This window comes from Symphalangus syndactylus, chromosome 23 (genome assembly GCF_028878055.3).
Source record: "Symphalangus syndactylus isolate Jambi chromosome 23, NHGRI_mSymSyn1-v2.1_pri, whole genome shotgun sequence".
Classification (NCBI taxonomy): domain Eukaryota; kingdom Metazoa; phylum Chordata; class Mammalia; order Primates; family Hylobatidae; genus Symphalangus; species Symphalangus syndactylus.
In genome coordinates, this window is record NC_072445.2 from 42,636,230 (window position 1) to 42,664,142 (window position 27,913).

The 27,913-nt window shown below is 39.5% G+C and overlaps 2 long non-coding RNA genes and 2 other non-coding genes across 4 annotated transcripts in view; all 4 read left to right on the forward strand.

The window, feature by feature from the left end:
- Positions 1–7,956: 7,956 nt before the first annotated feature.
- Positions 7,957–12,100, forward strand: LOC129473434 (uncharacterized). Its single transcript, XR_008654253.2, has 3 exons — positions 7,957–8,116; positions 11,450–11,549; positions 11,772–12,100. It is a non-coding gene; the product is annotated as an uncharacterized lncRNA (long non-coding RNA).
- On the forward strand, positions 8,417–8,490 carry TRNAT-CGU (transfer RNA threonine (anticodon CGU)). Its single transcript has one exon. It is a non-coding gene; the product is annotated as a tRNA-Thr (tRNA).
- A 1,092-nt stretch (positions 12,101–13,192) lies between the features above and the next one.
- Positions 13,193–27,913, forward strand: part of LOC129473436 (uncharacterized) — a 42,318-nt gene continuing 27,597 nt past the window's right edge. Inside the window, exon 1 of the long non-coding RNA XR_008654256.2 lies at positions 13,193–13,296. This is a non-coding gene — a long non-coding RNA (uncharacterized lncRNA). The remainder of the gene's footprint in view (positions 13,297–27,913) is intronic.
- On the forward strand, positions 24,449–24,530 carry TRNAL-AAG (transfer RNA leucine (anticodon AAG)). Its single transcript has one exon. It is a non-coding gene; the product is annotated as a tRNA-Leu (tRNA).

The window sequence follows — 27,913 nt, forward strand, 5'->3', positions numbered from 1 at the left end:
TTGACATAGGATGAGTAAGGAGAACTTCTCTTGTACTTCATGTGGCCACTGACTCCTCTGCACAGTCAAGCCACACTGCCTCTCATTCAGTCCTTAGGTGTCCCCAGGGTTAACATGGACAATCCAGCCGTGCCCTTGGTTTATTAGTTTCCTCAGTCTCTGATCCACATCATCTTCATTTAGGTCCAAATTCAAGATATGTTAACTGACAAAACTCTCTCCTTGACCCAACTTTAGTCAGGGTTCTGTGAGCCTTTGTGACATCATAAGAAATATGTATATTTGGTCTTTCCTCCCAACTCTTGGCACAGAGCTTCTAAAATCCTTGTAACTTTCTGAGTGACAGGGATGATAAGAGGTTCTTTTGTTACTTTTGGTCTTAGTCCCTGGTTCCCAACACAAGAGCTTTTAAGACCCTTGGAATCTCCTAAATAATAACTGTCTTTGTGTATCTTAATGAGATGACTGGTGGCTGAAAGTCCCCAGATAGCTTCAGACTGAAGTCTGGTTGCCAGAGAAACATCCATGGCGATTAAAGATTTGGAACTTTCAGCACCCCAGCCCACTTCGGAGGAGGGCAGAGGAGCTGATAATTGACCCAGTCACCAAAAGCCAATGATTTAATCAATCACGCTTGTGTAATGAAATCTCCATAAAACTCCTAAACAACAGAACTCATAGAGCTTCTGGGTTGGTGAACACACGGAGTTACTGGGAGTGTGGTGCCCCCAGAGAAGACACGAAAGCTCTATATTCCTCCCCATACCTTGCCAAGTGTATCTCTTCATCTATATCCTTTGTCATATCCTTTATAATAAACTGATGAACGGAAGTAAATGTTTCCCTGAGTCTTGTGAGTTGTTATAACAAATTATCAATCTTCAGGGGGAGGTTGTAGGAACCCTCAATTTACAGCAGTTGGTCAGAAATATGAGTGACAACCTGGGACTTATGATTGACATGTGAAGTGGGGGGCAGTCTTGTGGAACTGAGCCCTTGAGCCCTTGAGCCCTTCACCTGTAGAGTCTGCACTAATTACAGGTAGTTAGTGTCAGAATTGAGTTGCAGTGTCAACACCCAGTTTGTGTCTGCAGAATTGGAGAATTGCTTGGAGTGGAAAACCCACACATATGGTGTCAGAAGTATTGTGAGAGTATAGAAAAACAGTCTTTTCTTTTAGCCTTCTCAAGTAGGCCTTGGCTTTCGACTGCCTTCAGCAAGACTCCTCCTATCAGTTTACTGAGAATCTCCCCAAGTCTGGTATCTGCACAGATTATTAATCCTCTACCCTTAACTTCTAAGTCCTTAGCCTACCATTAGCAAGAATCTTGTTAGGCCAGTTTAGCAAGAATCTTCCTCCCTTTGATAATCTGTGCTTAGTAATTTTCCATCATCTATGACACCATCACTCTGCCTGTTGGCTGTAAATCCCTATTTGTCCCCATTGTATTCAGCGTTGAGTTCACTCTGTCTCCCTAATTGCAATAGTCTTAAAGTCTTTACTAGCACTTTACAAAGTGCCAAAATAATCTTTCTTTAATATATCTTTTCAAATACATTGTGATTTGGAGTAAAATAAAAAGTTCTCATTTTCTCTTCTTTCTTTACCCCTTCCCCTCCTGACCTCCAGCTGGCATTGCTCTGATTGCAAGTTTTCTCTTGCTCTTTCAAGTGTTAGGTTACAAACTTTCTTTTCTTTGAATCTCTGTGAAGTTCCTGGATAGGGATTCCATGCCCCTCTAAAACTTTCCTTATGAAACCATATTGACTGTCTACCTTTTCTTGATTCCTTGTAAAGGGAAAAGCAAACTAGTTTTAATTTTTTCAGACTCCTTTTGGCCTTTAAAATACAGTGGGGTCAGGAGTGGTGGATCATGCCTGTTATCCCAACACGTTGGGAGGCCGAGGCAGGAGTTTAAGACTGGGCAACATAGTGAGACCCCATCCCTACAAAAAATAAAATTAGCCAGGTGTGGTGGCACACACCTATAGTCCCAGCTTCTAAGGAGGCTGAGGTGAGAGGATTACTTGAGTTCAGGAGGTCGAGGCTCCAGTGAGCAGAGATTGCACCATGTACTCCAGCCTGGGTGACAGAGTGAGACCCTGTCTCAAAATAAAATAAAATAAAATAAAATAAAATAAAATAAAAATAAAAATAAAATAAAATAAAATAAATAAAATAAAATGAAATAAAATGAAAAAATAAAATGAAACAAAACACAGTGGTCTCAACTCACCTATGAACCATTTTATAACCTCAGAGTGCCACCTAGAGTGTATGTAGCGCTTATACCAATTTTTAGATTATAGCTCAAGGATCTTCCCTTTTTCCAGGTCTTTATTCTTTTCTCTCTTTCCAATTTCCTCTGTGTTTCTTTGCCTCCAGCCAGACAAGTTAATAGAAATGGAATTATCACCTAATAAGTTATGTTTGAAGACACTCTACACCTGGCAAAGAGAGCTTCATCTTTATCTGTAGAGCCTCAGAGTCATTTCTATTCAGAATACTGACTTTCTAGGGTTCTCCTTCCAAAAACAAAGACCTCTAAGTTCAATGGCTCCTGAAATATGAGTTTGCTGTATGATTTTATTATATTTAGATATAGGAAATAGGAAAACAAAGTGGATGGATAAAACCAATTTAGATAGTACGTAAGCTAATAGCTTACAAGATGAGGCAAAATTCACAAGATGTGTTAACTATAGATAAATTAATAAGTAGCTTCTGAGACAGAGGCAGCATTCATAAGTTGTGTTAAATACACATACAAGTACAGTAGTAACATGGAAGCTATGTTACAGATAGAATAAATAGAATATATGATGGAACAAACAGTAGTGTTATTTGGAAAGGAGCAGAAAGATGAATGGTAATCAAAACTAAATGACATTCAATTTTTCTATTCTCTTATTAGAGAAAAATTGAGTCCTCAAACTGTAACTTCCTGCCAAAAGAGGAGAGGAATTATTAATGGCTTTAATAATCTATTTTAAAAGCCTAATATAAAGTTTAAAAAATTGGTCGGGCATGGTGGCTCACGCCTGTAATCCCAGCGCTTTAGGAGGCCGGGTGGGCAGATCACTTGAGGTCAGGAGTTTGAGGCCAGCCTGGCCAACATGGCAAAACCCCGGCTCCACTAAAAAATACAAAAATTAGCCAGGTGTGTTGACAGTGCCTGTAATCCCTGCTACTTGGAGGCTGAGGCGGGAGACTCTCTTGAACCTGGGAGGTGGAGGTTGCAGTGAGCCGAAATTGCGTGACTGCACTCCAGCCTGGCTGACAGAGCGAGACTCTGTTAAAAAAAAAAAAAAAAGTTAAAAAAGTTAATTTGCATCAATCACTGTATTTTAAGAGTTATAAGGGCACATGAGTACCTTCTGGCTTCAATCTATATTCATAATTTGCAACATTATGTAAAAACCAAGCTCTCAATGTCTGCTGTCAAGGAATTCTGAAACCAGCCACTTCATGCCTTCCTAAACCAGCACTGCATTTTCAAAGACCCTAAGTCCCAAATATAAATAAACTTTCAATTCTTTTTTCTAACTTGTCTTCTCTCAATTTAAGAGTGAATGAACAATTGATGTGGGCCTTGCATTTTATGCATGGGGTATAAGGCCCGGGGGAAAAAAAGACTTCCATAACTGGGTCCTTTGTTAAGAACCAAAGCTCAAACCCATCCTACATTTTAAGGGGACCCATCAGCTGGGGGACAGAAGGGACAGAAAATAGCATTAATGTGGGGGATGAAAAGCTTGTCTCAGGATTTGGAGGTGCTGTGGGGATTATGTCAACTCTGCTCTTGACAGTCCAAACTAATCAGGTCAATTTCCACAATTCCCTTCATGCAAAAAAGAATAAATTTGGCATAATATATGCCATCATTTATGATTATTTCTCATAAGTTTTTTTGGCAAATTTAAGTATCTCTTTATGCCAAACTTGATTCAGATTTTTTAATGTGTGCACCAAAATACCAGGTTTGTATCTCTCTGTTTAGAATAAAAGCTTCTCGAGAGACAAAACAAATATCAAATTAAAAATAGAACTTTACATTTGGCATATTTGACTCACTAAGAGTTTAACTGAAAAGCAAAAACTCTCAATTCCATCAAATTATGTTTTCACAATAGCAGGTTCTGCTTAGACTATCATACTAATTGCCATGGCTAGTTAGGGAAGGATCACTATTTGAATCTAAACAGCAGTGACATCATATTCACTTGATGAAAAAAATGCATGAGGGGACAAAGAGAGTCATCTACAGTAATCACACAGTTTTCACTTTAACAGACTAGTTGTGGTGCTACTCAAAAAGAAAAGCGATAATAGGAGAAACTTGATGAGTCCAGGGTATCTATGAGATACTAAGGTGGAAATGTCTTGTAGGCAGTTGGCTATAATCATATGGCATTCTAAAAAGGTCTATGCAAGATATTTGGAAGTTATCAGTATTCCAAATATGCAAGATATTTGGAAGTATTTTGGAAGGTTCAAAGATATGAGTGTATGGAATATTCCTTTGAGTACCATCTCAGAAAAAAGGGCAACCAAATATGGAACCTAGAAAACATCAACGTTAAAAGGTTGAATCTTCTACTTGCACTAGATTTTCAAGTTGGGAACATTTTACTCAAGCCTCTGGGAAGTTCTTGGTTAGAATCAGAGATTCCAGTGCCACAATTTCTCTACAGAGCTACCTATTTGATATATTCAATATCTCAACTGTAATTTTCACTATGACCACATAAACCAGTGGAAGATTAAGTATCTCTTAATTAGGGTCATTGGCTTTTAAAATGCTGTGAAAATAAAAAACTAGTCGTTCTGAGCTCTTTGTTTCCTGCATATACCTTGTCACACTGCCTCCCCACAGCTTGCCACTTACCCACAGGCTTGGAAACAATCAGGAAGTTTGAAAACAAAGAACAGACAAAAATATCAGGAAAACTCACAAAAAGAAAGGACTCAAGGACTTAAAATCATGTGAGGTGGGATTTTGGACAACATTCGTTAAATAAAACAAAGAAGGGTACTGCAAAATGCTAAAAATTACAGTTTAAGTGGAGATAAAGATTTTTGGTTTTTTTGATACTCATGCTCAAAATAAAGCAGCAACTTTCATTCAGCAGAAATTCAGTGGAGACACAAGTAGAAAGGCAGAGACAATTTAGTAATTGACTTCAATTTATTGCTCTAAGTTCAAGAAATATCAGTGGACAAAGAAATAAGTAATATAAAAGACAAATAAGAATAAAACGTTGACCTGATAGATATCATAAAATTCTTTATAGAGAATGCACAATTTTTAAACTGCCCAAGAAATTAATGAATTGACTATACAATGATCTAATAAGAAAATATCAAAATACTTTTTAATTTAGAAAATTAATACTGTGCTAGAAAATAGAGATAGAAATCAGCATCAAAATATAATCAGAAAAGTATAAAATGTTATATTTAATGTCAAATGCTTCTAAAAATATTTTTGCTCAAAGAGAAAATCAAAACTAAAATTACAGGCTAGGTATAATAGAATGTCAATAAGACAACATATATCATTACTGTGGAATGCTACAAAAGCAGGTCAGAGGGGAACATTTGTAACTTAAGTGCATTTTTAAGTAAATGAGAAAGACTTTAAATGACTGAAATACTGGTGAGTATTTCTCTTCAGAAGCAAGTAAAAGACCAACAAAACCTACCAAATGAAAGCAGAAGAAAGGAATTAACAGAGAAAATCTGTTTACATGCTAGGAGAGCTAAGAAAGTATTTTTGTAAATAAAACTGAAATACAAATCTGTGGAATGTCTAATTAAGGGAAAATATAAACTTAGAATTCAAAATTAGTGATGAGAGAAGAGACATTTACAAATAGAGATGAGACATGTATCTTAAATAAAAAGCATTTTTTTACGACTTTATACCTCTGTATCTGATAATCCCTGATAATCTAAGCATAGTGAATGAGATAGGACTTAGGACAATATAAATTACCAATATTGATGTGATAATAATAAATAACATTGATTGAAGGCTTGCATGGCCCAGGCATCATGCTAGAATTTTATAAGCAGTAAGTCATTTAATCTTCAGGGTCATTATGTCTCAACAAATAAGAAACAGAATCAGAGACACTATATGACACACTCAAGTGATACATCCTCATAGAATAATAACCACAGTAATAGATGAAGAGGCTGTCAAAAGTCTCTTTCCATTTCTAAGCCCCATGAAAAGGCCTCATTCTCTTAGGCCAAGTGCTGTCAAATTGTCAAGGATCAGGTAATTCTTGTGGGTTGAATAGTTTCAGGGCATAAGAAGTGGAAAACTGCCAAATCCATTCGTTAAGGTTACCAAAACCTGACATAAATAGAACCCAAAGTAAAAACAAAACAAATCAAACGAGAACAATCCAATTCATACATCTAAAGATCAACATATCAGATAAAATATTAATAAGTAGAATCTGGCTAGTGTGTGTAAGAATAACAAATTCAACAGAACCAAACAAAATTCACTCCAATAATTCTATTTTATTTTAAGTATCAAAACTCATTATTTAACAAATACCACATAGTGGTTTCATGACTTCTGTGGCTAAACAGGCTAGAACCTCCACACCCCAAGAGATTAGAGACTTCATCCAGCCCTTTGGACTGCTTAGCCATTTTGCCTCCACGAAAAGCAATTATTTTAGAACGTTGTGTGTATTACGTTCTCTATTCCCTTTTAACATACACTCATCAGGAATTTCATGTCCTCCAAACTGGCAAAAGTAGAGTTAAAATTGTGTGCACAGACCGTCTCAAAGATTCCCACCTGCCAAACATCCATCCTGATTATCTACCCTATAATGAGTCCTCCCAGATACTGACAAAAGACAGAATTCTTTTCGGGGCGTTCATTGCCCCTCTCTCCAGCCAACCAGGACCCAGGAGACCCGAGTTTCGGTCCCAGCACTGTCTTTTATGTTACCCGGGTGTGAAGCAGGCGGTAGCCTTTACACCTGGGAGAATAAAATCCATTAGCTTCTAGAAAAATCAGTCATTGAGAAAACGCTTGAAAACCCCCATGGACGACCTGGCTCTGGGACTGAGACGGCGCTTAGTTGACGTCTCATTTTTGTCGGCTGCGTTTAGGAGTAGGCGGCAGAGAGTTATTTTTAATGTGCACAACCATGAAACAGAGGACGTCCCCATCCCCAGTCCCGGCCTCCCATCTACCCACCTAGGATTCGAGTCCCTGCTTTTTAATAAAGTCCTTACTATGAAAGACGTGGAAAGAAACGTCTGTACAGACAGATCTACTTTTTGCTGAATGTGTTCAGGCCCTTAATTCCCAAAGTCCAGGACGGGAATCCTTTTGCGTTATGCATGTCTTCGCATACTACCAGGCCCAGAGACGCTGTGTCCTACCCTCTCCAACCCCACGAAAGCGTTCTGGGCGGGTCCCGGGTCTCCCCTCCCCAGTCCCAGCCTCCTTGTCCCTCATGCCTCAGTCGTCTCAGTCCCCGCCTGCCCTGGGGGCCCTGGGCCCCGCAGACGCACCTGAACTCCCCCGGCCCTTCCCCGGCCCTACGCGGGGCCGCAATCGGTTCAAAGCCTGCGGGCGGGGCTCCTTGCAGGTCCCCGGAGGGATGAGAACCGGGACCCCCGCCCCAGGGCGTGCAAGGACGGGTTACGGAGAAGAACGCGTTATCTCCTCTGGGAGGCGATTTTCAGAACTGACTGCGCGGGGGCGGGGGGAAGAAAAGAAGAAATAACTCAAAAAACCAAAAACAAGACCAAGAGGAGCAAAAGAAAACAAAGGGTGGGAGAAAACTGGGACAAATGACTTTTTCTTGGTCAGTCTTCAAGTGTCGACCAAATTCCTTGAGGCCAAAGCAGCAGAGTCCTGCTGCTCCGCCCCTCCCCCATCCCCGCATCCCTCCTGAGGGGCCCCACGTGACACAGAACTTCACTGTCCTCTTGAAAATGACATCACAAGACCTGAAGAGGAGCTAAACGGGCTGACACCTGTAGCTGAAGAGTGCCTTAACGCCAAGTCCCACGGCTCCATACGAGAGATGCCTGTTGCTCCTCTGACAAATTTGGCAGCTTCGCGCGCCCTAAGTGAGTGACTTTCAAGATTCAAAGGCTTTTTTAAAATTATGTATAGATCTATTCCTTTTAATCGTCTTCACGAATTGTATAGCTTTCTGTAATACTCTTTCTTGGATTAATAGAAAAATCCTTTGACACTGTAAACTGCCGAATACGTTTCCCCGTGTATTCGCATGTCTTCAAAAGATACTGAGGAAATGAAGTGTTTCTCGAGTTGGCATATTTTTTGAAGACAGCAGATAACGCTCAATAAACTCATTTTGTCAAAGCAAAATGAGATAGATTCACTTCCAGATGATCATTCTGCGTGGCTCTATGGCTTAGTTGGTTAAAGCGCCTGTCTCGTAAACAGGAGATCCTGGGTTCGACTCCCAGTGGGGCCTGATGTTTTTCCAGAGAAAATCAGCTGTTTCTGAAAATTGTTTTCTTGACGAGGAACTGCGTCCTCACACTAATTGCCAAACATTCTCACCAAACTTAACAACAGTAGAACACAATTGGATAAATCCCAAGTTGGTTAAATGCATCCTGCTCAGATTCCTTACTTTTAAAAAGTAAATTTTTAGGAGGAAGACAATGCAAATGCAAAACACTGCGAAAGAATAATACATGTGACCCACCTCAATCAATTTCGTATGTCTTGCTTTAAACTGTGGTAAAATGTTTTTGAGCACTTACAATGTGTTACAGTTTAAAGCATGTAGATAACTGTTGTAGGCATGCAGATAAATAAAATCCCTCTAGATTCTAAAAATCTCCAGCTCTATAATTGAGTTCATAAGATAAGAAATTAATGAACAACAAACCCATTAGTAGCTACAAACAAAAATTAGGACATTTGCTGGGGCATGCTTGCCTTTTATTTTATTTTATTTTATTATTTTTTGAGATGGAGTCTTGCTCTGCTGCCCAGGCTCCAGTGCAGTAGCGGTTCTCATGCCTCAGCCTCCAGAATTGCTGGGATTACAGACATGCACCACCACGCCCGGCTAATTTTTGTATTCTTATTAGAGACGGGGTTTCACCATGCTGGCCCAGCTGGTCTCCAATTCCTGCCTCAAGTGATCCTCCTGCCTCAAGTGATCCGCCTGCCTTGGCCTCCCAAAGTGCTGGGAATACAGGTGTGAGCTACCGCGCTTGGCCTGTTTTTCACTTTTTAATGAGAAATATTCACAATGTGGCTACTATGTTACTCTAAGTATCATTAAGTAGCAAGGTAAAATATTGGAAAATTGTCCCTATGTTTGGACCTCACTGCTGTTCATTTTGATTGGGACCTTGTTGAACTAGGTCACATCAGCTGTATTCAAACCTCAGGGGCTCCATTTGATGGCTAAGGGACCTTTAGCAAATTGCTCTAGCTCCATGGGCATCACTTTCTTCACATGTGGAATGGAAATAGTAATAAGCCTACCTAATATAGTTGATGGGAGGGCTTGTTGAGTAAGTACACACAAAATATTTTAGAAGGATATTTGGCACCTAAACAAGCAATAAAGTTCAGTATATTGTTGCTTTTTATAATTTTTCTTATTTATTGAACAATTAGGGACAAGTGTTTAATCGTTTTACTCTGAAACTGCCTTTGCAAACCTATGACAGTAAGAGAAATTTGACATGGCTGTGGCTGACTCCATCTTGCTTCTAGCCTCATGGGCTGGCTGTCTTTGCTCATTTCTGGGCATGGACCAAGTTAACTGTGGAGTCCTAATTGGGAAAAGGAGTCAGGCCGAAGGGACCAAGGGAAAGCAAGAACAGAAAGCAGATAAGCTATAAGTCTGCCTTTCTTCATGGTCCAGGACACATAGCCCTCTTGTACAAACAACTCCCAATCTTCCTGTGCTCAACTATCACCACACACCTGCAAGGCAGCTCACTTCAACTTTGGCATTATCAGTACTGCACAAAGCCCTCTTCAGTTTACAGCATAAACACTATTCTATAAAATCTCCAGCAAGCCTTTGTTTCTTTGCAGTCAGCTTCTCTCATGCTGATTTGGCCACTGCTTTCTTGCAACCTATTTTCATACTTTCTCTAATAAATCTGCTTTTCTAGGGTCTTTGCAGAAGTAATCAAGTTATGACGAGGACATTCTGGATTAGGGTGGGGCATAATCCAGTGACTGGGATCTTTATTCGAAGAAAGAGAGGGAGGTTTGGACACAGAGACACAGACATACTGGGAAGACGGCCCTGTGAAGATGGAGGCAGAAATTGCAGTTACTGGCCACAAGCCAAAGAATGAGACTGCCATTGCAAAATTATAACTGAGAAAATTATTACAGTAAAAGAGCTCTGACCTAACTGACTCCATCTTGCTTCTAACCTCCAAGCTGTCCTTGTTCATTCCTGGGCGTAAGCTGAAGTAACTTTGGGAGGAACTTAGTTTATAGTTTAACTTTGAAACAAGGACAACAGCCCTTTCCCAAAACAAACCCCCTTCCTGCCTAGGGACTAGACTGCTTTTTTAGGACTAACAAATTAGCCACAAGATTAGAAATTATGGTTTAGGAGTCATGCGGCTGGAGGCCACAAGATTCTGACACTCCCCAAATTGCTACTGGGGATAACATCACTATTCTATTGTAAAACCTAACAGACCCTACACTCAATGGATCAGCTGTACCACCCAGGTCAATAAACTGGCTCATCTGATCTTGTGGCCCCCACGTAGGAACTGACTCAGCACAAGAAGACAGCTTCAACTCACTATGCTTTCGTCTCTGACCCAACCAATCAGCACTCCCAACTCACTGAACCCTACCCACCAAATTATCCTTAAAAACCCCAATCCCCATGTTTTGGGGGAGACTGATTTAAGGAATAATAAAACTCCAGTCTCCTGTACTCCTCTGCATGAATTAAACTCTTTCTCTATTGCAATTCCCCTGTCTTGATAAATTGGCTCTGTCTAGGCAGCAGGCAAGGGGAACCTGTTAAGTGGTTACAGGAACACCAAGGATCTCTGGCAATCACTACAGTTGAAAGAGGCAAGGAAGGGTTCTTCCCAAGAGCTTTTAAAGGAGCTTGACCCTGTCCACACCTTGATTTTAGACTTCTGGCTTCCAGAACTGTGAGAAAGTAATTTCCTATCACTTTAAGCCACCCAGTTTGTGGTAATTTGTTATGACAACCCTAGGAAACTAACACAAAACATTAAAACAAAATTAGTGATTTATATTAGCAAGTAAATGAAATCAATTATTTTTCCTAAATAACAGATGACATCTGGGACATTCACACCTCAGCTTAAAATTACAAACCTAGGGTATTCCACTTCCTTAGTTATTTTACAGTAGCACAGAATCTTGGAAACTCTCTCAATTCTTTTTCTTCTTCCTAGTTTGTTTTTTACAGGCCACTACACCTGAAACAGCCATTGCAAAATTATGACAGTAAGAGAAATCTGGCATGCTGACTTCATCTTGTTTCCAGCCTCACTGGTTAGTTGTCTTTGCTCATTCCTGGGCATGGGCCAAACTAATTTTTGGAGAAATTTAGATTATAATTTAAATGGTAATACCCCTTCCCAAAGACTAAACTGTTCTTATAAAACTAATGAAAGGCCACCAAGTTAGAGGATGAGAAGGGTCTGAATTCTAAATAATTACCAGCCATTATTCTGGAGGTGATATGATTTGCAACCTCCCCAATTACTCTTGCAGATAACATCACTATTGCACAACCTACAATATGGTGATGTCTTTTCAGGTTTTTGCATTTCTGACACCCACATGTCCTCACCTGGACCCGCCAACCCATCTTGTGGCCTCCACCCAGGAACTGACTCAGCATGAGAGGACAGCCTCAATTCCCTATGATTTCATCTCCAACCCAACCAATCAGCTTTCCCCCTACCCTGGTCTGCTGCCCACCAAACTGTCTTTGAAAAACCCATAACCTCCATGCCTTCAGGGAGATGATTTGAGTACTAACGCCATCTCCCCTGTGGCGTGGCTGACCTCGTGTTTATTAAACTCTTTCTTTACTGCAATGTTGTGGTCTTTCTGGGTGCAGTGGACGGGAAGGACTCCTTGGGAAGTTACACACCTATCCCCACAATGGTGTACCTCCGTGAAGTTCTCCCATGAATTGCCCTTGGCTGTTTGGAGACATCTAGTAGATTACACCACCATTCCGTTCCCAGCAGCTAATAACTGATGGATGGGGGAAGGAGTATAAAAGTCAAGTCCCTTGACTCAGTGACCACTCTGCTATGCAATTTATATTCCAGAGCCCCTGTCTCATGGGTCAGGCCAAAGCTAGACGTTATGTGAGACCACATCTTTGTTTTGTTACCTTTCCTTCCCCAACCGGAGGATCATTTCCTCAATAAATCACATACTCATTAAGGCACATCCTTTGTCTTGGGGTATGCTTTAGAGAGTCTAACTTTGTTTCCCAAGCTGGAGTGCAGTGGTGTGATCTCAGCTCACAGCAACCTCCACCCCCGAGCCTCAAGCGATCCTCCCACCTCAGCCTCCCAAGTAACTGGGGACTATAGACACAGGACACCATGCCCAGCCAACAAGTCCGGCCTAAAAAGACTTTCAAAATAAATTTCTGGCCAGGCATAGTGGCTCACGCCTGTAATCTCAGCACTTTGGGAGACTGAGGCAGGCAGATCACTTGAACCCAGGAGTTCAAGACCAGCTTGGGCAACACGGCAAAAATCCCTCTCTATCAAAAATACAAAAGTTAGCCAGGCAAGGTGATGCATGCCTGTGGTCCTAGTTACTGGGGAGGCTGAGGTGGGAGGATCGCTTGAACCTGGGCAGGTGAAGGTTGCAGTGAGCCAACATTGCACCACTGCACTACAGCCTAGGTGATAGAGTGAGACTCTGTCTCAAATAATAATAATTTAATAAATTCCTTTTACTAATTCTCCATACTCAATCAATTGAACAAAGTTTTCACATGGTAAAGTTCAGCCCAAGAGCTTTACACATGAGGAAGGCATTCACATTGTGCATCAGATCCTGAAAATGAAACCTTTTGAAAATCCAGTGTGGAGAATGTGAGGGGTACCAAACAAATTGGTGGTTGATTGACCTTCATTGTTATGCTATTATAACTCTGTTTTCTTTCAGTGTCTTTTTTGCTTTGAATCAGAAAAACAAATTCCATTTGAAAGTCATTACTCAGGATTTATCTTCATTATTGAATTTACAAGGTGCAAGATCCTGTAAGGTATTCAATAAAGTACTATACATTATGACTGAGTATGAGCCCTCAAGTTACGACAATCTAGTACACGAGATAACAGCTTTAAAAAAATAAGACCTACATTGTAAGTCCGTAAAATATTAGTTTCACGGATATGATGTAGAAAATAGAAATAGTGCTATTCTTCAAATAAAAAGACATATAATACAGTATTTCTATGAAATTATCCTTTAAAAATGAAGGAGAAATAAAGACTTTCTCAGAGAAACAAAAATTGAGGGAATTTGTAGTCAGAAGAGCTGCCTTGTAAGAAATGATAAAAGTTCTTGAGAAAGAAGGAAACGATACAGGTCAGAAACTTGGATCTACATAAAGAAAGGAAGAGTGTTAAAGGAGAATTAGAGAAAGTAAAATAAAACATTTTAGTTTTCTTATTCTTAATTGACCTAACAGGTAACACTTTGTTCAAAATAATATCAACAATGTTTCAATGATACAGCTTACAGATGCTGTGAAATGACTGACAATAATGTCATAAGGGGCTAGAGGGAGGACCTGGGAAGACTTATTAATGCCTGTGTAGTGGTATAGTGTAATTCGAAAACAGAGTTGAATTAGTTGTAAGTGGATATTGCAAATACAAGGACAACCACTAAAAATGACAAAGTAAGAAATATAGACTGGGCACTGTGGCTCATACCTGTAATCCCAGCACTTTGGAAGTCCAAGTTGGGAGAATCACTTGAGGCCAGGCACCACTGTACTCCAGTCTGGGTGACACTGCAAGATCCTGTCTCTAATAAATAAATACATTCATAAGAAGTACAGATGAATCCTGCTGGGCGTGGTGGCTCACGCCTGTAATCCCAGCACTTTAAGAGGCCGAGATGGGCGGATCACCTGAGAGGTCAGGAGTTAGAGACCAGCCTGGCCAACATGGTGAAACCCTGCCTCTACCAAAAATACAAAAATCAACTGGGTGTGGTGGCACATGCCAGTAATCCCAGCTACTCGGGAGGCTGAGGGAGGAGAATCACTTGAACTCGGGAGGCAGAGCTTTCAGTGAGCCAAGATTGCGCCACTGCACTCCAGCCTGGGTGACAGAACGAGACTCCGTCTCAAAAAAAAAAAAAAGATAGACTGGATTAAGAAAATGTGGCACATATACACCGTGGAATACTATGCAGCCATAAAAAATGATGAGTTCATGTCCTTTGTAGGGACATGGATGAAACTGGAAATCATCATTCTCAGTAAACTATCGCAAGGACAAAAAACCAAACACCGCATGTTCTCACTCATAGGTGGGAATTGAACAATGAGAACACATGGACACAGGAAGGGGAACATCACACTCCGGGGACTGTTGTGGGGTTGAGGGAGGGGGGAGGGATAGCATTAGGAGATGTACCTAATGCTAAATGACGAGTTAATGGGTGCAGCACACCAACATGGCACATGTATACATAACATACCTGCACATTGTCACATAACAAACCTGCACATTGTGCACATGTACCCTAAAACTTAAAGTATAATAACAAAAAACAAAGCCGGGCGCAGCGGCTCACTCCTGTAATTCTAAAACTTTGGGAGGCCAAGGCGGGTGGATCACGAGGTCAGGAGATCGAGACTATCCTGGCTAACACGGTGAAACCCTGTCTCTACTAAAAATGCAAAAAATTAGCCGGGCATGGTGGCGGGCGCCTGTAGTTCCAGTTACTCGGGAGGCCTAGGCAGGAGAACCGCTTGAATCCGGGAGGCAGAGGTTGCAGTGAGCCGAGATCACACCACTGCACTGTCGTCTGGGACAGAGCTAGACACCGTCTCAAAAAAAAAAAGAGAGAGAGAGAGAGAGAGAGATAGATGAATCCACTATTAGAGCTGGAGAGACTTCAACAACCCTCAATCAGTAATTGACAGACCCAGCAGGCAGAAAATCAGTAAGGACACAGTTCAACAGAACAGCACCATCAATCAACTGTAAATAATTGACATCTATAAAATACTTCATCCAACATCAGAATATACATTCTTCTCAAGCTCACATTCACCAAAGTAAACTACATTCTGGACCATAAAACACATTTTAGTAATTTTAAAAGAAAAGAAATAATGCAAAATATGCTACCAAACCACAATGGAATTAAACTAGAAATCAGTAACAAAAAGATAACTAGAAAAGTCCAAAATACTTATAGATTAAACAACATGCTTCTAAATAACAGATAGGTTAAAGAAGTTTCAAAAGAAATTTTAAAAACGTTTCATAATTAAAGTGAAAATACAACTTATCAATCATTTATGAGATGAAGAAAAAACAGTGTTTGGAGGGAAATTTATAGCATTGAATGCACATATTAGAAAAGAAGAAAGATCTAGAATCAACAATTTAAGGTTGCACCTTAAGCTACTAGAAAAAGAATAAGTTAAACTCAAAGTAAACAGAAAAAAAGAATTAAATATTAAAGCAGAAATCAATGAAATAGAAAACAGAATTAATAGAGAAAATTAACAATACTACAAGCTGGTTCTTTAAAAAAAAATCAGTAAAATTGATAAACCTCTAGCCAGTTAACTAATAAAAAGAAGACAGAAGACACAAATTACTAATATCAGAAGTGAAGGAGAGGCCACTACTGAGTCTGTGAACGTTAACACAATAATAAAAGAATTTTATGAACAACTCTGTGCGCACAAATTTGATAACCTAGTTGAAATAGACCAATTTCTTGAAAGATATGGTCTACCAAAACTAACATGAGAAGAAATAAATAACCCAGTTAGGCTTATATCTACTAAAGAAACTGAAGCAATAGGAGAAACAGGCCCAGCTTTCACTGGTGAAATCTACCCAATATTAAAGAAAGAAATTATACCAATATTCTAAAATATCTTCCAGAAAATAAAAGCAGAGAAAATACTTCCTAACTCTTTCTATGAGGCCAGCATTACCCTAATACCAAAACCAGATGAAGACATTACAAGAAAGGAAAACTACTGACCAATATCTCTCATCAATATAGATGCAAAACTTCTCGACAAAATATTAGCAAATCTAATCCACCAAGGCATAAAAAGAATGATACACCAGAACAAATTGGGATTCATTCCAGGTATGCAAGACTTGTTCAACCTTCAAAAATCAAGGCAATTTATTACATGAAAAGGCTAAAGAAGAAAAATCATGTGATTATATCAATAGGTGCAGAAAAAGCATTTGACAAAATTCAACACCAATTCATAATAAAATCTCTACTAAACTAGGAATAGAGGGTAACTTCCTCAACTTGATAAAGCACATCTACAAAAAATGCCACAACCAACACCATACTTAATTGTGAGAAACTAGTTGCTTTCCTGCTAAGATTAGGAACAATGCGAGAGTCTTCACTCTCACCATTCCTATTTAACATTGTACTAGAAGTTTTAGCTAATGCAATAAGACAGGAAAATGACATCAAAGATATACAGATTGGGAAGGAAGAAATAAACTATCTTTATTCACAGATAACATGATTATCTATGTAGAAAATCCCAGAGTTAACAAAAACTCCTAAAACTAATATGAAGACTGTAGCAAGGCTACAGGATACAAGGTTAATATACAAAAGTCCATTGTTTTCATATATGCCAGCAGTGAACAATTGGAATATGAAATTTAAAACAAAATACCATTTATGTTAGCACCAGAGAAGAAATACTTAGACATAAATCAACAAAATATATGCCATACCTGCATGTGGTAATCTAGAAAACTTCTGATTAATGAAATCAAAGGAAATATATTAATAGAGAGATATTCCCTTTGCATGGTTAGGAGGACTCAATAGTATCAAGATGTCAGTTTTTCCCAATTTGATCTATAGATACAACATAGTCCCAATCAACATCTCAGCCAGTTATTTGTGGATATTGACAAATAGATCCTAAAGCATATGTGGAAAGGCAAAAGATGCCGAATAACTACACAACATTAAAGAAGGACAAAATTGAAATACTGACACTATCCCAGTTTCAAGACTCACTATAAAGCTATAACAATTGAGACAGTGGCAGTGACTCAGGCCTGTCATGGTAGCACTTTGGGAGGCTGAGGCAGGTGGATCACCTGAGGTCAGGAGTTCGAGAGCAACAAGGCCAACATGGTGAAACCCCGTCTCTCTTAAAAATAAAAAAATTAGTCAGGCCTGGTGGCACACGCCTGTAATCCCAGCTACTCGGGAGGTTGAGACAGGAGAATTGCTTGAACCTGGGAGGCGGAGGTTGCAGTGAGCCGAGATGATGCCACTCCAGCCTGGGTGACAGACAGACTCCGTCTCACAAAAAAAGAAAAAAGATAAAGACAGTGTGATATTGTCAAAGAACAGACACATAAATCAATGGAATAGAATATAGAGAGTCCAGAAATAGGCCCACACAAACATAGTCAACTGATCTTTGACAAAGGAGCACAGGCAATTCAATGGAGAAAGGATAGTACTTTCAACAAATGGGGCTGGAACAACTGGACATCTACATTCAAAAAATGAATCTGGACACCGACTTTACATCTTTCACAAAACTTAACTCAAAATAAATCACAGACCTAAATATAAAATGCAAAATTATAAAACTCATAGAAGATAACACAGAAGAAAATCAAGGTAACCTTGAGTTTGGCAACAGCTTCTTACATACAACGTCAAAAACATCTTCGATAAAGAAAAAGATTGATAAGTTGAACTTCATTAAAATTCAAAATATCTGCTCTGCAGAAGACAAATAAGAAAATGAAAAGGCAAGCCGCAGGCTGGGAGAAAATATTAGCAAGACATATATCAGATAAAGGACTGGTATGCAAATTATACAAAGAATTTTTAAAGCTCAACAATAAGAAAACAAACAACTCAATGTAAGAAATAGGCAGATCTAAACATATATAAGATATACAGATAGCCAAGAAGCATATGAAAATGTGCCCCAAATCACATGTAATTATGGAATTGCAAATTAAAGCAACAATGTGATACCCCTACACACCTATTAAAATAACTAAAATTCAAGACATTGACAACACCAAATGCTGACAAGGATGTGGAACAACAAGATGGTAGATGATGGCTGAAGACTGCCAGTGCAAGTGCCCCAAGAGAAAATGGTAGATGCTGCAAAACCTTTTTCTAACCTAGACTTTAACAGTTGCATAACATTGTGTTTACTGCATTCTATTAATGGAGGCAGTCACCAAAGTCCATGTAGGTGTAAGGAAAAGTGACATACAATATAACTTGATGGGAGGGGTTGCAAAAAAGAAAAAGTTCAGGCATGTTTTAAAACTATGAAGTCCACATCTTTATCTGAGTGACTGCACGCATATATGATAACATAGAAGACAACATATATATATATACATTCTTTCAATGTGTGTGTGTATATATATATGCATAATCATTGAAAAGATTAAAATCACAGAGAGTTTTTTCTTGTACACAGCAAAAATAACCTGAACATCAATAACATTTGGAGATATTTGAGAAAGCCACACATATCTGGAGATTAAACCATGGAGTTCTAATAACCCATAAGTCAAAGAAGAAATCACAGATAAATTAGAAAACACTTTAAACTGAATAAAACTGAAAATACAACATATCAAAATTTGTGGGATGCAGCAAAAACCATACTTAGTGGGATAATTTTATCATTAAACATTTATATTAGAAAGGAAGAAATGTCTCTAATCAATGTTCTCATCTTCTACCTTAGAAACTTAGTAAAAAAGATGAGCAAATTAAATCCAAAGCAGGCAGAAGAGGAAAATACTAAGGAGTAAATGCCAATGAAATAGAAAACTGAAAAACAATAAGGAAAAACAATAACGTCAAAAGCTTGTTCTTTGAAAAGATTAACAAAATTGATACACTGCTAGCCATACTCTTCAGGAAAAAAAGAGAGAGGAGACACAAATATCACAAATGACAGTAGCCTGGGCATGGTGGCTTACAAACTAATTCCTGAGCAACATAGTGAGACCCCATCTCTATATTTAAAAAATAAAAAATATATTAAAAGAGAAAAACAAAAGAAACAAATGAAGGAGTAGATATCACTAGAGCTTCTACAAATAATAAAAGGACACAAGGAAATGTTATGAATGTATTTTACCGATAACTTTGACAACATAGACGAAATGGTAAAACTCCTTGAAAGACACAAGAAGTGTATTCAAGAAGAAATAGATAACCTAAATAGCCCTACATCGATTAAATAAATTAAATCCATGTGTTATAATATTCTTACAAAGGAACAAAATCTGGCTCAGAAGCCTCCAAAGTAAATTCTACCAACTTTTTAAGCAATAAATAACATCAATTTTACACAAATTATTTCAGAAAGCAAAAGAGGAGGCCACACATCTGAACTCATTTATCAGGCCAGCATTATCCTAATACCAAAACCAGACAAAGCCATACAAGAAACAAAACTGCAAACCAGTGTTCCTCATAAGAAGAAAAAAAATCCTTAAAAATTCAGCAAATCAAATTCAACCATTTATAAAATGATAACACATCATGACGAAGCAGGACATTCCCGGGATTAAACTCCAAGAATCCAAAGTTAGTGAAACATTCAAAGGAAAGACAAATTGGATTTTTAAAACAAAAAGATACCGTTTACAGGAGCTTCAAAACTATCAAATACTTAAAGGTAAGTTAAAAATGTGTGCAAGACCTGCACACTGAAAAACTACAAAAGATAACTGAGAGGAATTAAAGAAAACTTAAACAAATGAGAGAAATACCATTGTCACTGGGTGGAGGATAACAAAGAGCGTAACACAGTCTACTACCAGAAGCAATAGTCCAGGATGTCAACCTACTGCATAGATTGTTTTGGTTTTTTGTTTGTTTGTTTTTGTTGTTGTTGCTTGCTTGTTTTTTTGAGACAGGGTCTCACTCTGTCACCCAGGCTGGAGTGCAGTGGCTCAATTGTGGCTCCCTACAGCCTTGACCTCCAAACACTGTGGTTGGATATACTGAGATAGGGATTCCTCAGGCTTAGCCATGTCAGGCAACCACACTTCCAAAGTCAGCATTGCCCAGCAGGCATTGCAATGCCATGTTTCCCTTTCACTGGAGGGCACTATTTAAGGTCCAAATACTTTCATTAAGCAGGAGTACCACCCTTCGTTGAGTTGTCCTTCCTGATGGTCCTTTTGTAGTTGTTGCTTGAGTTATTAATTCCAGTGCTTTAACACCACCCCTCCCACTCTGGGTGCCTGGAAGTGATGGAGTAAATCAAGGTCATTGTACACCATAGGAACATGCCCATTGCTGCATTATCTGGGCTGTGAAGAAGGTGCCTTGGTCAGATTGGGGTCTGAATGGATATCTGAACACATGGCAGAGGTGTTTCTCCAGTATTTCAATTTTGTTCTTCTTTAATGTTGTGTAGTTATTCTGCATCTTTTGCCTTTCCATATACACTTTAGGATCTATTTGTCAATATCCACAAATAACTGGCTGAGATGTTGATTGGGATTATGTTGTATCTATAGATCAAATTGGGAAAAATTGACATCTTGATAATATTGAGTCCTCCTAACCATGCAAAGGGAATATCTCTCTATTAGTATATTTCCTTTGATTTCGCCATGTTGGCCTGGCTGCTCAATTATCCATCCACCAGTCACTGGACCATATGACTAGCCCATTTATAACAGCCCATGAGTCTATAAATAAATAGCAGGGAGTTGCTGTTGGAGTGGCCTGCACAGCCATCAGTACCTCACAGAGTTCAGCACATTGGGCAGAGGGCCCTCATCCACTCTTAGTCAAAACGTGGCCACCCTTGGGGTGGAGGACCACTCTTCTTGCATGTGTCCTGACTTTACCCCCTCCAGAAAGAACAATTAGGGATGGGGCCACGGTCTCCTGGTTTTTGCTGTGGTCGAGTGACCCTACATACCAGCAAGAGTAGAAGGGGAGAAAGGAGTGAGGGTTCAGATGTTTATGGGGTTTTTGAACACTGAGGTTTAAAAGACAAGAATCCTGATTTCTCGCAAGGGTAGAGGTAAGCCGATAGCATCGGAGGGCTTCAGGAGTGACACCATGATCCATGGCAGGCAGGTGCTCATGAGCTATGGGTGGGGCCCTTTGGTCCATTTCTGATGGGGCAGGAGGACCTGCCTTTGAGGAGGATCTTGTCTCATAAAATCCTCCAAGTTCACTGGGACGGGACCACGTTGTCCACATCTTGTCGGGGAGCAGGATCCTATTTCTACCTGTCTATTTCCTTCCCACATAAGATAGTTATGACTTCGTGGACAGTTTTCTAGAGGGGTCTTCCTCTTGGGGAAGCCTCCCGCAGTAGGGAATACAGCCTTCTTGTTCCTGTCAATGCAAACTAAGAATGGGATAGGTTTATCTCGATCCCTGTCCTGCTGGTTCTGTCATTGGGTGAAGGCAAAACTAAAGCTGCAACACCAGGGTTATGGTCAGTTTTCTCAAACTGCACCAATTGGGTGACATTGAGTTTGCACTCCCCGTCACCAAACGGATGCATCAACCAGGCTGCATGAGACTCCCCAGAGTTAGAGAAGATGTAACAGCAGAAGCAGAGATCAGTGATGCAGCCATGAGCCAAGCAATGCGGCAAGGAATGGATTCTTCCCTGGAACCTCCAGAAGGAAAGCAGCTCTGCCACATATTGATTATAGCTCCCACAGACCCATTTTAAACTTCTGACCCCTAAACATTTAAGGTAATGCATTTGTGTTATTTTAAGCCACTAAATTCATGGTAATTTTCAAAAGTTGCCATAGGCAACTAATACAGATTTATGGTATTTGGTGTAGATTGTGGTATTGTATAATACTGCAGTCAGTGCATTAAAACAGCATCCAGCTCACAAAGGAAGTTGGTAGGGTTCTTGAGGGACTGCAGCCTCATTTTTCAGTAGTGTTGTCTGTCAGTGATCCAGGAATCCAGATTTCATACCGAAAAGTTTAAAGGGTGGGATATTTCTTTCTCAAGCAGAAGTATATGGAAACTACAAAATCACCATGCCCTCTCTGACGTTCAAGCTCGGGACCTTCAGATTACGAGACTGATGTGCTGCCTCCAGGGCTAAGAAGGCACTCCTAACTGTCTTAGCAAATGCATTAATTATACTCTTTCAAGTTTATGTGAACTTTCTGAAAAGTTAGATTTTCAAAATAGAGTGTAAAATGAGAATGTATGCTATGTCATGTATTCACTGTCCTTCCAAGTATGTCATATGACTTATAAAAATCATCTCGGGACTTTCCCCTTGATTAAATAAATGTAAAACACAGTGGATTTTCACACTGTGCCTTAAACACCACTTTCTCCTGGGAGATGTTAGACTTCATTAGATTGCACACTACCCCCCAGCACAACACATGTAAAGATGTAACTAGAAGGTGACACACAGACGCAAGGGGATTCAGCTGGGTCCACAGCCTGAAGATTCCCAGCCGGAAGCAATGATAGACACAGAAAGCAGATAAGCTCTAACGAGATCATAGCTGCAGGCTTACCTGGGTCTGAAGCTACACCTCCTTGCCTGCCAAAGTTCTCCTCAAAATCAATGTCCCTAACCATGTCACCTGAAGGATCTTTACAGGTCTAGAGCCCCAGAATAGCGTAAATAGAGGTGAGACAAGGGGGAAGAGATGAGGTGAAATGATTGAGAAGGGAGAAACAATATACAAGGTAAAGCGATCTGACCAAGCGAAAATTGTCCGACGTTTGAAATTGTAGGGTTGAGGTGTAAATTTTCCATGTGCCATCTTAATTTAGGAAAAATAATTCACTCGACTGTCTCGTAAATAGGTTAGTTTAAAAAACTTCACTAACTGTAAAATGAGATATCTCACTGTCATTCATGAGACTGAGCACTTGATACAAAAAGTTGTTCACTTTTTATCACTAATAAGTGATTGGTGATTGGTATCACTAATAAGTGATACCAATACTGATAGTAAACTTTACTGAGTGCTTATTATGAGCCAGGTGCTGTTTTAAGCAACTTACATGCATTTGCTAAAAATAAACATTCTGCTATAGTTTTTTAACTCTTTTATTTCAATAGGTTTTTGGGGAACGGTGGTGTTTGGTTACATGAGTAGGTTATTTAGCGGTGATTTCTGAGACTTTGGTGCATCTGTCACCAGAGCAGTGTACATTGTACCCAATGTGTAATCTTTTATCCCTCACCTTTCTCCCACCCTTTCCCCCGAGTCCCCAAAATCCATTGTATCAAAACATTCTGCTATAATTTTTTAAGGCAAGTTTCATTGTCTCGGTTTTACATATGAGGAAAGTGAGATCCAGTGAGCTTAAGTGACTTGCCAATGACCCTGCAGCTATTAAGTGGAGCTGCTGGCATTTGAAATAGTCCAACTGGGGCTCGTTTAAAAACGGTCAGCATCTAATGGGACAGGTCGGACTAAATAAGAAGATGAGCGGCGTTGGGGCTGCAACAGGGAAGAAAAGGTCGGAGTGCCAGCCCAGACGGCGTTTGTGGGGTTGGAGCGAGCAGGCGACACATCCTCTTAGGGTCCGGAGAGGATGTGATGATCCGCACCAAATACAAACTGGTCCTCGCCCTGAACTTAAAAAACTAAGGTCATGAACACATTCAGCAAAAAAAGCAGGTCTGTTTGCATAGTTCTTTCCACCTCTTTCACAAGAGGGAATCACGCACAGACACACAAACCAAGTCGCGAGTTCCGGGTGGATGGAGATGAGAGCTCCTCTGTTTTCTGGTTGCAAACATCAAAAATAACATCTTGCTCCAGACCCCCAAACGCAGCTGACAAACTGGAGACTCGATCTCAGAGTCCTCAGAGTCCCCGTGCTGCGTCGGCCTAGGCGTGAGATTTCTAACCATGTTCTTAAGAACCGATTCTCTTGGGATTTGTTGGATATTAGGTACTGGCTTCCTGTCCCTTTACTCTCAGGTATTAGAAACAGCATGGGAGGCAAATGCGAATCTCAGCTGCAGGACAAAGGACTGGGACTGGGAACCTATTTGCAGATTTTATCGGTGGTTGAGACCGCTACGGAATTATTTGTGTAGAAATGCTCTGAGAAAAAAAAATAGTAACACGCAGAAAAATCTTGTGTTTTTTAAATCATTAAGATGAGTTCTAAAGCCGTACTGGCGTGGTAGCGTGGCCGAGCGGTCTAAGGCGCTGGATTAAGGCTCCAGTCTCTTCGGGGGCGTGGGTTCGAATCCCACCGCTGCCAGATTTATTGCAAAATCACGAGGGATATCTAAAGCTCATTGAGGTTTGCAAAAAAAAAAAACATTTTCCACTGCGAGCACAAGGTAGGTGTTTAATCCTGTTAATGGTAGGTTGAAAACCAAATAGCAGCTGCTAAATCAGGCTGCCATCAGTTATTTCTAAGACCTCTTCTCCAAGGGAGTATGTTCCTTTTTATGTTTTAAAAATGCTCATACAAAAAGTACAACTCACATGCATCAAAATTACAAAAATTCAAGAATACATACACAATGACAGTCTATTTGTGCCCCCACCCCATCCTGCCAGACACCCAATTCTGGACCCTCAGGCAAATAACCATATTAAAATCTGGAGTTCTATTCAAGGCATATTCTTTGCATATAGTTTTTTCACTATAAATATGCTTTCCAAACCTATTCTATTACACCTTGCCTTTTCCACTTTATGTACGTTGCAGCAATTTCCCTGTCAACAAAGAAAGAGCCTCTTCCCTCTTTGTTTTGTCTGCATAGCATTCAGTTTTACAAATGTATCTGAATGTATTTCAGCAGCCATTTTTAACAATATAAATAACGTTGCAATAAATTAACTTGTATATCCTCATTTAATAAGTGCCTGGGATTAGAAAACTTTCTAAGAGTGCGATCGCTAAATCAAATCATATGTATGTGATGATTATTTTGGTGGCTCTTGCCTTATTCTCCTTCCCTAAATATTACTAATTTATTCTCCTATAGGGCCCAGAAAGGACCTGTTTCCTCAACACCCTGACCAGCACAAAACGTTGTAATAATGACAGTTATCAGTCATTTAGCTCCAACTAAGTCCCAGATATTGTCATAAATTCTTTACATATATTAAGTCATATAATAATCTCAATAATATATAAGGATGTTCATATAATCCACATTTTACAGAAAAGAAAATTGGAGTTGTGACCAATTAATCACATAATCACAGTCGTCTAAATCACATAGATTGTAGATGGAGGAATAAGAATGTCAGTGCCTGTGATTGAATGAAAAATGCCCCAAAAGATATCCACTCTCTAATTCCTGGAATCTCTGAATATTACCTTATTTTGCACAGACCCCCAAAAGGGGGGTCTTCGGAGAAGACGTTAAAGATGAGGAAATTATCCTGGATTATCCAAGTGGAGCTCAAATACCATCACAGGTGCCTTCAACAGGGAGAGGCACAGGGAGATTATACAGTTACAGAAGAGGAGAAGGCAATGTGACCACACGGACACAGATAGGAGTGATGCCACCTCCAGCCAAGGAATGCAGGCAGTCACCAGAGGCTGGGAAAAGGTAAGGACATATTCTTCCCTAGAGCCTCTTTTATTAAATTTATTCCTATAAATTTGATGTTTATGTTATTATAAATTATATTTTAAAATTTTTATTTCTACTTTTTTTTTTTTTGGAGACAAGGTCTCACTCTGTCACCCAGGCTGGAGTGCAATAGCGCGATCTCGGCTCACTACAACCTCCGCCTCCCAGGTTCAAGCGATTCTTGTGCCTCAGCCTCCCGAGTAGCTGGCATTACAGTCTCATAGCTTTAAGCTTTTCTTTTCCTAAGTGGCTGTCCGACTAGCCCAACACATGTTTTGAATAATCTGCCTATTTCTATTGATTTAAGTTGCCAATGATTACAGTCTTAACCATTTTTTCCCTCAACTTTTGGGTGTTTCCATTGGAGAAAAAAAACTATTTGGGTGGCCCAACAATGGTTTGTTCACTCTCTCATAATACCTGAGCATGTCATTTACTCAAGGCATACATTGACAGAAGATTCAAGTGTGGGAATTCAGTGTGTCTGTTGTTTACTATTCTATTTATGAAGCAGCAGAGTTAGCCTCAAACATATTAGCAATCTCTGTTAATGTTTTTATACATACAAATATTTGTTATTTTTAATTTTCTAAAAGTAATACAAAGTTGTAACTAATTTAAGCTTTTATTATTAAATTAGTTGCACTGACTGGTGACAACAGATTTTATTGTGTCTGCTGTCAACCTCATTTCAGGCATAGATAGAAATAAAGGTGAATTCCTTTATTTTTAAAATCTAATAAATGTAATCCTTTATTAAAATTGTGTCTGTGGAAGATTCAAAGTAATCTACAAACTATTAGAATTAATAATTAAATTTAACAAGGTGTCTTTATACAGGGTAAATATAAAAATGAATTGTACTTTTAAACACCAGCTGTAAACAAGGGCTGGGCGCGGTGGCTCACGCCTGTAATCCTAGCACTATGGGAGGCCAAGGCGGGTGGATCACCTGAGGTCAGGAGTTTGAGACCGGCCTGGGCAGCATGGCGAAACTCCGTCTCTACCAAAAAATACAAAAAAATTAGCTGGGCGTGGTGGCATGCGCCTGTAATGCCAGCTACTCGGGAGGCTGAGGCACAAGAATCGCTTGAACCTGGGAGGCGGAGGTTGTAGTGAGCAGAGATCGCGCTATTGCACTCCAGCCTGGGTGACAGAGTGAGACCTTGTCTCCAAAAAAAAAAAAAAGTAGAAATAAAAATTTTAAAATATAATTTATAATAACATAAACATCAAATTTATAGGAATAAATTTAATAAAAGAATAAATGGAATGTTATGCCATATGTATGGATTAAAAGTTTATCAGTTCTCCCTAAAATTTATCTAGCAATCCAAAGGAATTCCCATCTAAATCCCAGGATAATTTTCCTTATTGCTTTTGTGGCAAAGAAATGAAGGTGATTTCTGATTTTCACCCTGAGCTCTGTAATTATAAATCTTGGTAGAAACTTCAGAATTAATTGCTCAAATAATTCATTTTGGAAACAAGATTGAGATTCCAGAGAACGTTCGGAAGTTTCCTTTAATCAGCTCTAAATGTAGTAACCTTTCCTAACCCAGAGACACATTCAAACCTATTCCCCTGTCTTGCCAAGCGCAGCCCAGAGAAGTAAGATATTATAAAATAGAACCTGACTGGTCCTGAGAGCGAGCTGAGATCAAGTCTAAGGAAAAATAAGCCCAGAAGACAATCTCTAGAGCGATGCTCACATTGGGAAGGGGTTGAAGCTCCGGTCCTCTACCCTCCAAATAGCTGCCTCCTGAGTGCAAATGACTGTCAGAACACCATATGCCCAACTCGGTAGCCTACGAGTCTCTTGTGGAGTTCTTTTGTTAGAGGTTTCCCTTAGGACATTGGAACGACGAATCATTAAAATGATAAAGAGTAGTACCTGCGAAATTTAATTTTAGGAAACTTTATCACATTTGGACAAAGTGAGTAGCCTTGACTTTTACTTGTGGTTATCCTTGGATTAATTGAAGCATTAATGGTCCTAATATTTAAGCTGCCCGAAAATTTTTTCGTTTGTATTAGTTCCGCAGTG